At 45.8% G+C, this 13,947-nt stretch overlaps 1 pseudogene; it reads right to left on the bottom strand.

Moving 5' to 3' along the window:
* Positions 1–8,345: 8,345 nt before the first annotated feature.
* Positions 8,346–10,617, bottom strand: LOC125540947 (annotated as a pseudogene).
* Between the last annotated feature and the right edge of the window lie 3,330 nt (positions 10,618–13,947).

Here is a 13,947-nt window from a genome sequence, read left to right on the forward strand (position 1 = left end):
TGCCGGTGCTCCTCATATTCATTCACTTCTCGTTATTCATTTGTTCCGGAGTGCTGAAGATATCTCAAAAGATTTGTGTCTCCATTATCAATCCGTCCAGGATATCTCGAGGTGTTATCTCATTCAAGCCATTTTATTCAACCGGTGCAATCCTCTCTTTTAAATCATTTCAACGGTGTTTCTTTTGAGTGGGCCCTAACCCACAGGTCATTTTCCAGGATCTTACCTGACTCTTCTAATTTTACCGGAGCTATCCTAAATTCATTTCAAATTTGACGTAAGAATGATTCATCGTCTGTCATATGTTTTTCTCCAAGATCTTTCAAATTCTTTTCATCGTTGGCTCAACCTCTTTGTTTTGATTCTTCCGGAGGTCTAAACAATTCATGGTGGTGTTTCTCATCGTCATTCTCAACATTTGAAGACCGAAGAGGAGTTTTTACCTCCATATCTTATCCGTTCTCTCAGAGATTCATGGCGCTAGCTTGTTGCCATCCTCTCATAATTATTTTCGATTGTGAGAATCCTTTTCACCCATCAGGAGATATTCAGGAGTCTTTTTAGTTTTGTTATCCGGAGTTCACCAATTCAAGGTTATTCATTCTCAGTTTTCAGCTCTCGTTCTCCAAATCTCACCGGTGCATCGATCAAATATCCTCTAATCAGTGCATGATCTCTTCGTTCTCTCATATATAAATTCTCTCAAGCTTATTCGCTCATTTGCTAATTCTTTTCGGTGTTTCTTTATCTTTTCTTCGTTCATTTTCAATTCTTACGGTGGTTTGTTCAAGATTCCTCTTCTTACGTTATCATACTTCCGTTCTTTCAAATCCTACCGGTGGATCATCGAAGGCCTCTTCAAGTTTGCGCATTATATATCTTAATCCTTTCTACGAGAATAAGTAATATGTCAAATCCGTTGATTATCATCAATTTAAAATGGTGAAGGATAAGCATAATGTAATTCTTATTCTTGCTTCATCCAAATGATGGATTCGTTCCTCCGGAGTTCGTTCACAATGACTAATTCTCGTTGTCAATTGTTCATCTTCTCTTTTTTCCGGAGTTCCAACCTCTTTCAATTATATCACCATGGAGATTCATCTAAATCGTTACAAGGATTCACCTTGTGTTTTCAACTTCTCTTTCTTTTCGTTTGATCTTCCTTTTGTTTTCCGGAGTTCTTCATGGAGGCTCTACATGACGGTTCATAAAGGATTTAATTCCTTCTCGAAGTGTTCATTGAGATTCTTTTCAGAGGAGTTCAAGCATTCTTCATCTTGTAATCCGGAGTACAATTCTTTCTTCCGTATCATTGGAGGTGGTATTATGTCATTCTTGATAATTTGAATTCATGTTTCATGATTCACATGTTGTCATGAATGAGATATTTTAAATCCATCAATCTCGTCATTGGAGTTATCTTGGGTCATATTTCACCTAAAGCCTTCTCTAAGGTTTGTTGTTATTATGGTGCTTATAAATGATCCAAGGTCTTCATTTATCCTTTTCCGGTGCGATATACTTTCTCATCTCGTTGTTCTTATCAACCCAATTCTTTTTTCCCGTGAGAGGCAGAATGTCACCTCATATTTTGAATTGTATTCCATAAGACCGTATCAAGCTTATTCTTTTCGTTGTTGGTTTTCCAACAACTCCGTTCTAGCATTTGTTGTAAGTGTGCTCCCTCAATATGTTGTTTCCCTTCATTCATTCCATTCCATTCTTAATTTTGTTCCGGAGGCTTTGTGATGTTGCTCTCTTCAACCCATCTTTTCGTTTTGACAGGATTGTGTTCTTTTCTTGGTTTATCCTTTTAAACCAGAGTGTTGTGTCCCTTTTGCTCAAGCTCTTTCATTTTATCAAGGCTTCATCCCTTTTCAACCGAAGTGCTACCCGTATCGGTTCTTTCTTTTTCCTCTTTCTTAACGGAGTGCTTTCAACTTTGTTCATCTCCGTTGTATTCTTTTCTCGAAATGGCGTAACCTCTCAAGGTTCTTTGGTTTCGCTCGTTTGTCAAAGAAGCAACTTAGTTTTACCTCTTCTCTTTTATCTTCTGTTTTCCCTCCGGTGCCATCCTAGATCTCGGGATGAGATCCTCTCGTAGTGGTGGAGTGTTGTGACGCCCCAAGACCGGAGCTTCAGATGCCTTCCAGGGTTTCCGAGTTTCGTCGTGTGTTTTGTTTGGTTCTTTGCATTCATCATTGCATCCTGTGCATTGCATCATGTCATCATGCCATCATGCCATTTCTTTTCTTAACTCAACTAAATAAATGGCATGGACCTTTGATCCATTTAAACCGAGGGAATTCACCTGGTGACTTCTCTTTATAACATACCCTCCCGATAGTAGGGAGCTATATTAAATATTCCATTTGTTGGAATTCACCGGAACACACTTGCAAATATAACCCCATGCCTTCTCTACTTCGAGTTGATCTCCAAAACTTGCCCAATATTTCTTTTCCCTTTTACCGGGGCTCCTCCAAAAATCCGAACATTTTTGGACCTTCCTTTTACCAAGTCCCAGTTCAAACCCATTTGAATTAAATTCAAATGAGTTTGAATTTATGTCTTTCAATCTTGTCGTTTCTATTTTTATTGGGTCAAACTCATTTTTGTGAGTCCGGGAAAACTATCCGCGCGTCCAACTTCGTCCCCTATCCTCTCTTTCTTTTCTTCCTTATCTCTGTTTTTTTTCTCTTTTGAGTGGGAGAGAGGGTGCCCAACAGGCCATTTAGGCCCAGCTACACCTCAGTCCAGCCGCAGCCCACTTGGGCCTCCCTAGGCCCACCCCAGCACTGGCCTCTAAGGCCCAGCCGCCCCACCAGCTCCATAACCCTAGCTACCCCGATCCCCTCCACGCGATCCCCATCTCTCCCTCTCGTTCCTGTACGCCGCCGCTCAACGCACGCATCGTGCCAGGAAGACTGGCTCGATCCCCCTCCTCTTTCTTCGATCTCCTAGCGCCGCCAACCTCCTCTTCCCGATCTCCTTCCTCCTCTCATTCGACCCCACACGCAGGAGCCCGCGTCGGCCTCTCCTTCCCCTGCGACCTGCACTGCGCCTCTGCTGTCGATGCCCTTGCCCGGATCCTCGTTGCCTCCCCGCCATGGCGCCCGCGCCGGCGACCTCGCAGGTCGCTGCCTCACACCATGTTCATCTTCCCAGAGTCCATCTTCCCAGAGTCCCAGCGCCCAATCCCCTCCAAGCCGCCGTCATGACGACCTCCACCAGCGGCCTCTCCTTCTCCCCGCTGCATCCTCTGCACGCCGCGCCCGATTCCCTCGTCTTTCTCCTCCGGCCGCCGCAGGTTTCCTCGTTGCCTCCTCCCTCTAGCGCCGCCTTGCTGCTCCCTCCCGTGCACAAGCCCCTCCTCTGCCATGGCCTTCCTCCTCCTGTGTCTGCAGTGATGCTGTGCTGCTGCAGCTACTCTTCCTACGCGCCGCCTCCCTCGCTGAGCCCCGTGGCGTGGCCCTTCTGCGGCAACTAGCGCCCCTCCATGGATGACCTCCACCACAGTTGCAACTCCCGGAGCAAGACGACCACAACCCTGCGGCTTTCAGATGTAATTGGTTTGCTTTGGCCTTTGCATATCACTGTTGAACCGAGGAGACTAGCACCGCCAAGTCCAACGACAAACCCCGAAGATTTTTGGACGTGCCAAGTTCCTCTCGAAAGTACATCTACATGATGACCCACCAAGTACCGTAGACCTCGAAGACCTTGGACACACCAGGTTCCCACGACGACAAGTGTGACCCTTCGGATGTGCCAAGTTCGTCTACACAAAAACGCCAAGTACCACTCATGTCGGCAAGACCCGCAAGTCGGACCCCGAACGATCGACGTCTCGTGGACCGTGTACAACTACCGTTGCCCCGAAGACGTTGGAGTCATCAAGTACCTCTCCGAACGAACGTGAACGATTACCGTCGCAAGAACGGGACCGGAAAGTCTGAAGACCCCGAGTACCACGACTACCCTCGAGGACATTGGTTCCATCAAGTTCGACTACAACATGTGTACGACTACCACCGCCAAGATCACGAGTACCTCTATCGTCGTCATGTACCCCTACTTCCACTACCGAACGTTCCCGAGAACGTCTACTTCCCCTACACCGCTTTGAACTTGAACCCCTTCGATAACGCACGCTTCGAAGGTATGACCCCGAGACGACCGTCCGAGAACGTTTGCATGTGTTGTATGAGATGCACCCGTCGTCTGCACCGTGTCCGAGTTGTCACTTGCTCGGTCCTCCTCTTTTGTCGTCGTCAACACGTGGGAACCCGGAATCTGGGATCACCCCACCATCTTTTGCACGCATCTGCACACTTCTCCTTTGCATCGGTATCTCAATTGAGTTACCGGAAACGGAACGTTGCAGTGGCACCGTTTTCGTTATCATTGCCATGGCACTCCTTTTCTTTCCACCACGTTGTCAAATGCTCCTTAATATGCTCTTATCAACATTCTCATAAATATGGCTTAAAACTTGAACATGTCATCCGCATCATGTTAACAACATTAAGATGGTTTAAATTGTGTTTGCTTTAATTTGCTAAATGCATATGGGGATTCACCGGATTCGTTATTTGTTATATCCGGCCCCATTTAAATTTTTTAGATGGTGTAGTTTTGTTATGCCTCACCTCTTTCCATGTTAACCAACATTTAATATTGGTGGATACATAACCGAGAGAGAACTAAATAATGGATGTGGTGTTCCGTCCATATGCAACCCATTGCATATTGAGCACCACTTAATTTGTAGTTTTGGTTGTTGCCCTTTGCCATGCCATGCATATTTAAAACTGGACATGCATCATACTTGATTGTGCATCATGCCATGATTATGTGTTGGTTGTTTACTATGTTGTGTGCTCCTTTCCGGTGTTGCTTCTTCGGCTTGGTTCCGATAACGTTGTTTTGTGAGGATTCGTTCGACTTCGTCCGTTTGTCTCCTTCATGGACTCGTTCTTCTTCCTTGTGGGATCTCAGGCAAGATGATCATACCCTCTAAATCACTTCTATCTTTGCTTGCTAGATGCTCGCTCTTTTGCTATGCCTATGCTGCGATACCTACCACTTGCTTATCATGCCTCCCATATTGTTGAACCAAGCCTCTAACCCACCTTGTCCTATCAAACCGTTGATTGGCTATGTTACCGCTTTGCTCAGCCCCTCTTATAGCGTTGTTAGTTGCAGGTGAAGATTGAAGTTTGTTCCTTGTTGGAACATGGAGATGTTGTTCCTTGTTGGAACCTGTTTACTTGTTGGGATATCACAATATATCTTATTTGATTAATGCATCTATATACTTGGTAAAGGGAGGAAGGCTCGGCCTTATGCCTGGTGTTTTGTTCCACTCTTTCCGCCCTAGTTTCCGTCATATCGGTGTTATGTTCCCGGATTTTGCGTTCCTTACGCGGTTGGGTTATAATGGGAACCCCTTGACAGTTCGCCTTGAATAAAACTCCACCAGCAAGGCCCAGCATTGGTTTTACCATTCGCCTCTTAGCCTTTTCTTTCCCTTGGGTTCTGCAGACTCAAGGGTCATCTTTATTTTAAACCCCCCCGGGCCAGTGCTCCTCTGAGTGTTGGTCCAACTGAGCGATGTCCGAGGCTACCAGGGGCTACTCTAGGCTGGCTTACCCGACATCTTGCTCATCCGGTGTGCCCTGAGAACGAGATATGTGCAGCTCCTATCGGGATTTGTCGGCACATCTGGGTGGCTTTGCTGGACTTGTTTTACCATTGTCAAAATGTCTTGTAACCGGGATTCCGAGTCTGATCGGGTCTTCCCGCTAGAAGGAATATCCTTCATTGACCGTGAGAGCTTGTCATGGGCTAAGTTGGGACTCCCCTGCAGGGATTTTAACTTTCGAAAGCCGTGCCCGTGGTTATGGGCAGATGGGAATTTGTTAATGTCCGGTTGTAGAAAACCTGAAGTTGACCTTAATTAAAATATATCAACCGCATGTGTTACCGTGATGGTCTCTTCTCGGCGGAGTCCGGGAAGTGAACACGGTGTTGGATTTATGTTTGACGTAGGTTGCTCTAGGATCACTTCTTGATCATAGTTTCTCGATCGTGCTTTGCCTTCTCTTCTCGCTCTCTTTTGCGTATATGTTAGCCACCACATATGCTAGTCGCTTGCTACAGCTCCACCTCATACCTTTACCTTACCCATAAGCTTAAATAGTTTTGATCGCGAGGGTGTGAGATTGCTGAGTCCCCGTGACTCACAGATACTTCCAAAACCAGCTTGCAGGTGCCGTTGAACCGTGCAGATGACGCAACCAAGCTCAAGGAGGAGCTCGATGAAGATCTTGCCCTTTGTGTTGTTTCGTTCTAGTTGATCAGTAGTGGAGCCCAGTCGGGACGATCGGGGATCTGTGTAGCATTTGGGGTAGTCTTCTTTTATTTTGGTTCCGTAGTCGGACCTTGATTGTATCTGGATGATGTAATGCTTTATTCATGTATTTGTGTGAAGTGGAGATGGTAAGCCAACTATGTATCTCTTTCCCTTATGTATTACATGGGTTGTGTGAAGATTACCTCACTTGCGACATTGCTTTCAATGCGGTTATGCCTCTAAGTCGTGCTTCGACACGTGGGAGATATAGCCGCATCGAGGGCGTTACATCATGGATCCATTGTGGTGTATTAATATGGTGAATTTGTGGACTCCGGTGCCACTTCAAAAGAGTTACTTGCAGTCGTAGTACAGGTTAGCCACTGAGTCAAAGCTGGCTTGCTGCAGTTAAACTCCACCACCCCCTTTGTTGATACCGATGCATATGTAGTTAGTTCTGATGTAAGTCTTGCTGGGTACATTTGTACTCAAGTTTTCTTAATTTATGTTTTTGCAGAGAGACTCCAGTCTCGCTAGTAGTTCCACATGGACTTCGACGTTTAGCTTGATACCTCAGCTACGATCTTGTGCCCTCGGCAGGATCAGGTAGATGGTCGGGCTTCTCAGCCTTTTTCATTTGTAGAAGTCTGTACTCAGACATGTTAAGCTTCCGCATGTGCTTTGACTTGTATGCTCTAAATGTTGGGTCATGAGACCCATGTTTGTTTTATCTATCTCTTCGGAGCCTAATGAATAAATACTCTGAGTCGTAGAGTCTTGTTGTGATGCCATGTTGTGTTGCACATATTGAGCATATTGTGTGTATGATTGAAATGCTTGGTATGTGTGGGATCCGACAACCTAGTTGTTTATCCTTGGTAGCCTCTCTTATGGGGAAATGTAGTCTTGTGCTTCCATGAGCCATAGTAGTCCGCTACAGCCCGGTTCACCGGAGTCCTGCTAGCCCAGCACTACTGCTCCGGAACACTTGACCGGCCGGCATGTGATTCACTTCATTCCTGTGTCTGTCCCTTCGGGGAAATGTCACGCGGTGACATCCGGAGTCCTGCCTAGCCTGCTACAGCCCGGTTCACCGGAGTCCTGTTAGCCCAGTGCTACAGCCCGAATTCGCACGCTGCTGACCGACATGCTCGATGTTGATTCATGTATGCATGTCGCCGTAAGTTAGTGCAACTTTGGGTTCACGACTAGTCATGTCGGCCCGGGTTCTCTGTCATATGGATGCTAGCGACACTATCATATACGTGAGCCAAAAGGCGCAAACAGTCCCGGCGATGGTAAGGCGACATCCGTGAGAATACCGTGCGTGAGGCCGCAAAGTGATATGAGGTGTTACAGGCTAGATCGGTGTGACTTAGAATCGGGGTCCTGACACCGGGACGCCATCTCCGCCTTCATCGCCGACCTCTGATCGATGGTCGTCTGTCTGTCGCCGCCGCCCCCGCCGCCTCCTCCCGAGTCAGATTAGACGCCTAGCTTGCTCTCCGGCTTCAGCCTTTCTCTGTTTTGTTGTTTTTTTGGGCTTGTTGAGTTGTGCCCTCAGCAGAACCTTTGTGCCTCTTATTGTGTGACTTAGGCGTGTGTGTCCTGGACTAGTCCGTGTATGTGTGCTCTTGGCGGTTTACTTTATTTAAAAAGCAGGGCAAAAGCCTTTTTTGATAAAACAACTCCAGAGTATTGCAAGTATCCATCTGTCTCTGTTTTCGTCTTCTAAACAAAATGTTCAGTGGGGTTTCAGGGGCAGATGTGGCGGCATGAAGCAGCATGGCGCAGACTACGAAATATTACAGAAATTTATCAACCATTGATCTCTGAAATTTTACACCAGTAAATCATAATGAGACGTACAAAATTCATGCACCATTGTCACTGTTTATTTATGTTGACGCAACATTAACAATACCAAACAGGACGTGAACATGGACAATGGAAACATCCATCCATCTCACGGCACAGACATCGTTCATGGTGATGGCGCTGGAGCAGTATCACCTCCTCTCACGACAGCGACAATGGGGCTCCTCACCACATGCTTCTTCGATACTCAGCTCAAACTTCCCTCCACATGCACTTCTTCTTTGCCCAAGCCATGGTCGCTCACAGACATGCCCAAGGTTTTCTTCTCTTTGCCCAGGCCGTGGCCGCTCACCGACAGACTGAAGGTCTTCTTCTCTCCGGTTTTGGAGAACGACAATGTCTTCGGGACGACACACACCATCAGAGACCTCGGCACGTCCACTGTGGCCTTGAACGTCGAATCTGTTGGCCCGACGTTCGTCACGGTTCGATTCACTGTGAACTGTGTCGATGTCAATGGCACGGTTATCGTCGGGTAGTTAAGTTGCACGTCCTGGACCTTGGTGAGCTTCGGCGCAGGTTAAGCTTGACTTGTGCACCAGTGCACGATGGTTGCTAGGGCGCTGTCACCAAGGAGCCAGCAGATGTAGCCGGTGTAGTCAATGACATCGAGGTCATACACCATGCCATGGTCGGCGGCTCTCCGGGTTCACGTGGCTGGTGCCTGTGCCGTACACGTCGGCCTTTCTATGCTGCTCGTCCAAAATTGAGCCGCCGGTACTGTTAACGATGTCCGACATTGTCAGGATGGCAAACTTGATGGCAGCCGGCGACCAGTCGGGATGGATGCCTTTGATGTGCTTGATACGATGTTGAAAGGGCCCTATCCAGAGTCCGTGCTTGGTGGCCAAGCAGCGAGGATGTTGAGGCCCGGTGCCAGATATGTCCGGCTTTAGGATGCCGGGGGCAAGTGAGCTTGGACCCCGCGAAGAGAACCATGCTACGACGGGGGCTGGGCGGACGCCAAACTGTGTGCTGTTGTACGCAAGAAATGCCATGGAGTTTCTCTCCATCGACGCGGTGTAAGCTATGAGAGCCTCACTGTCAGCCGTAGTCACTTGTACAACACTGGAGTTGTAATCCTCAAACAATGGTGTTGTAGTCGCAGAGTCGGTTATTGAACAACACCACGCCTACCACACCAGCCCCCATTATGTTGCGGATTTTGGACTGTTGAGCCTTCGAACTCCTGTCCTGCAAACCAGGATCTTACCAGCGATGCTACTATCACCCTCGTAATTGCAGTACCATCGTTCCTCCAAGTAGAGGAGAGGGTGTAACTTTGAGCTTGGACTCAATTTCTGGGTAAGTGCTTCCCCGTGGATGCTCTTGCCGTTGACGAGATGGATGCTGACGCCGAAGCTCCGGTTCATGGAGCCGGCGGCGACCGTGAGCAACCACGACACTTCGTTGCTGATGAGGCCCTGAAATGGACCGTCGTTGCCGGCGGTGCACACCACAAGGATGCCCTTGGCCACGGCACTGAACGCGTCAATAGAGATCGGGTCCTGATCGACGCTGATGCTGGTGGTTCCGCCAAGTGAGAGCGAGAGCACGTCCACCCCATCCTTGATAGCTTCTTCTAGGCTAGCCAGTATGGCCGACTGCATGCAGCCATGACCATTGCATACCTTGTACATGGCGATGTGAGCTCCCAGAGCAATTCCGGCCGTGGTGCCCGCACCCATGCCATGGTATGACGCATCGGTTACGAAGTTCCTGACGACTGTGGATCGATGAGGTGTGCGTTCCATGCACCTCTCTATCACCAGAGTCATCGCCCGCAATGAGTGGCTTGGCACCGATGAGCTTGTTGTTGCACCGGGCCGCCTCGCACGATCCCTTCCACCTTGATGGAGGTGGGAGAACTCCATGGTCATTGAAGGAAGGATGCATCGCATAGATGCCGCTGTCGAGCAATCCAATGATGACTCCCTTTCCGTAGCCAGCCTGGCTCCAAAACCCGGTGACGTTCCTTAGCCCAAGGAACTCTGGCGTGTGGGTGGTCATTAGTTGCAGCGTCCGGCCGGGGAATGCATGCACGAACCTTGGCTTCTTGACCACCGTCTCGAGCTCGGCGTCGGTGAGCCTCACGGCAAAGGCACTGAACACCTGGGTGTAGGAATGGAGAAGGCGTGACTCCCTGGACTCACCAGTCAATGAACTCGGGAAGAAAGACTCGTGCCATTGGCGGTGGGTGTCTTCGCCGACATTCGAGCGTGGTGGCTCGACGAGCACGATGTAAGCACGATAAGCAGAGGGTTTTGTGACATTTTGGTGTACACTTGTGGCAGCGGGATTGATATAGCATAGTGCAAGCGTAGGAAAGAGGATGGCGAGCAAAGAAGTGGTAGTGAGATATTTGTAAACGATGCCATTTTTCAAGACACACAACTACACGATGAAGATGATGGCAATGCCGGAATAGGATCAATCACCGAGTAATATTTATACAACGCGAATGATTAATGTGTTGTGTCTTATTTTTGACATATGTTAATCGGTCGATAAATCCGACGCATCTGGTAACACATAAATGACTTTAATTTCTGCTAAATCTGGAAGATATGATAATGTTACGTGGGATGGTAGTAAAGTGGGTGATGTACCTACCCGGGTTTATGGTGCGGGATATCGGTGAAAACACATATAGGATCTCTTTCGATTTTCTGGATGATCTTGAATACATATACTGCATTTCAAAATAAGAATACCTATATTGCTTTGTAGGTAAAACTGGAGGATAATTAATGATTCAAAATTAACAGCTGTGGTACATATATGATGTGTTATCATCTCATGAAGGTGTAGTATCAAGTATCAACAGATTCTTGGACAAAAATATTGGGGTAAATGACAATATCGAACTCATTAAATCAGGTGAGGTTGAACATGTTATTTTCCTTTGTGCTCAAATCCGAGTTCTATCAATAGACTCCTGAACGAAAGTTAGCAGGATCTGCATTAAGAAATGGCAGGGACGTGGCTAATGTATCTAGCAGGTTTTAGAGCCTCTGTGATTCAAAGGAAAAATATAGGAGTAAGATTTTTTTATGGTAATACTATTCATATATTTGGTTCAAAAGAATGCGATAAAAGAAAAATGGACAAAACTATCATATGATTGTAGTTTCCAAGGAAAGCCAAATGAACTCTAACATCATGGACCTCCTTTTCAAATTTCTTGCACGGAGAACGAGACTGATATCCTTAGTGACATACTAACATTCTAACTAGGCAAATTTTAACATGGTCCCTCTTACCTCCTTTTTTTACATGTGAGGTAAGAAGGTAAGAGTCAATCAAGCCATTCATTGATGAGATCAACGGCTAAGATCTATTTTATACTCTTACCTCTCATGTGAAAAGAGGGGGTAAGAGAGACCATGTTAAAACTGCTCAACTAGCTATGGCAAATTTTCATGTGTTTTGGCTTTAATTTGACCACGTTTGTTAGGATTTCTATATTTATTTTTCAAATTCCAGTGAACCAAACAACCAAGTTGATAAAATTCATGTGTTTACCATTCATATGTTTTGCGCATGCATTCATATCCTAGTCTCGCATTTTAAGATCTTGCGAACCGAAGGAGCCATGGTGCAGGGTGTGAGGAGAAATATATAGGATTTTTTTCCTTTTTTGGACTATCTTGAATACATATACTAAAATATTAGTAAAATGGAGGATAATTAAAGATTCAAAATTAACAGTTGGTGGTACAAAAAATGATATATATATATATATATATATATATATATATATATATATTAGAAAAGGAGGAAGACCCCCGGCCTCTGCATCTGGGCGATGCATGCAACCACTTTATTAATTATTCTCAAAAAACCTTACAAAGAAATACAGTAGTAAGTCTGAAGCCACCGTCTAGCCAATATCTGTCGCTACTCCTATCCATTTGATGAAGAGATGCTGATAGTCCGGGCCTAATACCAAACATACCTCGCAGCCAAGCCTAACATCTAAGACCTGAGGCCCCAACCAAGCCACTTGCCGGGTATGGGGCACACACCGGTCCGACGCGCTCTCAGAGGCTGCCGCCGCCAACTGCCATATATGAAAGACTTGAATTAAACATGATATAGATCAGTGCCCATGTCATAAATGTCAATGTAGTAGTAGTGATAAAAATGAGATCAGGTGAGATCGAACTGATCACCAAATGAGCAGTTTTAACATGCTCCCTCTTACCCCCTATTTTCACATGAGAGGTAAGAGTATATAATAGATCTTAGCCGTTGATCTCACTAATTAGTGGTCTGATTAACTCTTACCTTCTTATCTCACGTGTAAAAAGAGGGGGTAAGAGGGAGCATGTTAAAATTTGCCTCACCAAATTGAAACGGCTATTTTCAGCGCCTCTTCTTGGTGTGACAGTGCTAAAGACTTAATCTGTTTACCTAATGATCGAGTGGCATTTTACTGGCCTATTAGAGTATTAGTTGTAAAGTGGTTGGATGTTCAATTTCTACTACTTGCTGTCTTCTTAACACAAATGTTATTTGTGCAGTCCTGTTGTGTGTGGTTCAGAAATGTAGATGTGTCATCTACGTCGAAGGCCCTTCAGTCAATCCATCAATCATCATAATGAAGTAACGCAATCTGTGTTTTTTTGGCATTCAACCCAGTTACTGTGAAATCTTTAAGATTCAATCAGCTCCTCTTTTTTTAGGGCTAATGGCAGGTGCTCTGCCTTTTCAATATAGATTAGGAATTTACAAGGGAGAGGTCTGAAGCCCTAAGGCAGCGAAAAAGAAAGAGAAACAACAGATTTACAAAGCTAAGGCCTCACATTGGCCAAGTATGCTAAGTTAGACCTGGCTAAGCAAGCCACCATATCAGCAGTTTTTTTTTTGAACCGGGCTAATCCACTTTCCATTATAGAAATAACGAAAATAACACCATATCAGCAGTTGAAGATAGGTTTTGGAAGATTTTTCGGTTTCACTCATTCCAAATATTCCAGGCACAGTATAGCGCAGCTGCTGCCCGTAGGCAAAACTTCTCCATCAGCTCCTCTTTCTTTGAATCTAATAACCACTACGCAGGACTTGTCCTGAACCCTATTTGTGTCCAAAATACAAGAGCAAAAACTTGTCCTGGCCAATAGCTTTAGTCCATTCTATCTGCACAAACATTCAAGCCGTCCGAATACTGGTTTTGCTGACATGGATCCAAATCAGAATGTCGTTTTGCCATGTGACAAGCCACTGAGCAGATTTTGCCACATTAGCCCATCTCTCTCCCCGTCAAATGTTTGGGCTGAAGCACAATTTCAGAAAATCAGTCGAAAGTTGACTTAAAATTTTAAATCAAATCCGAAAGTCGGAAAGGTGTCAAATCGGAAGTTTTTGTTTCAGTTTGAAAATTCAAGAACCTATAGGGTGATGGTTGTGCCTTAGTCCCCCTTCACATCTCTTTTCTTGAACAATTACAAGGAGCTCTGCATTCAAGAGGAAGTTGAGAGTTTAACAACAGATTGCCTGTGCTCTGACACAACTGAGTCTACATATCACTTGTTTGCACTGTTCCTTATTCTGACAAGAGGTCATAAGGATTAAACAACAACAAAATGTCACAAGTTTCTGCAGTTCTTAATAAAACTCTTATAAGAAAAACAAACTCAGACGACACAATCACACAAATCTTATTCCATTGCCATGTTTGATCTGACAAAAAAAAACACTAAGCC

Source organism: Triticum urartu, chromosome 2 (assembly GCF_003073215.2).
Source record: "Triticum urartu cultivar G1812 chromosome 2, Tu2.1, whole genome shotgun sequence".
Taxonomy (NCBI): Eukaryota; Viridiplantae; Streptophyta; class Magnoliopsida; order Poales; family Poaceae; genus Triticum; species Triticum urartu.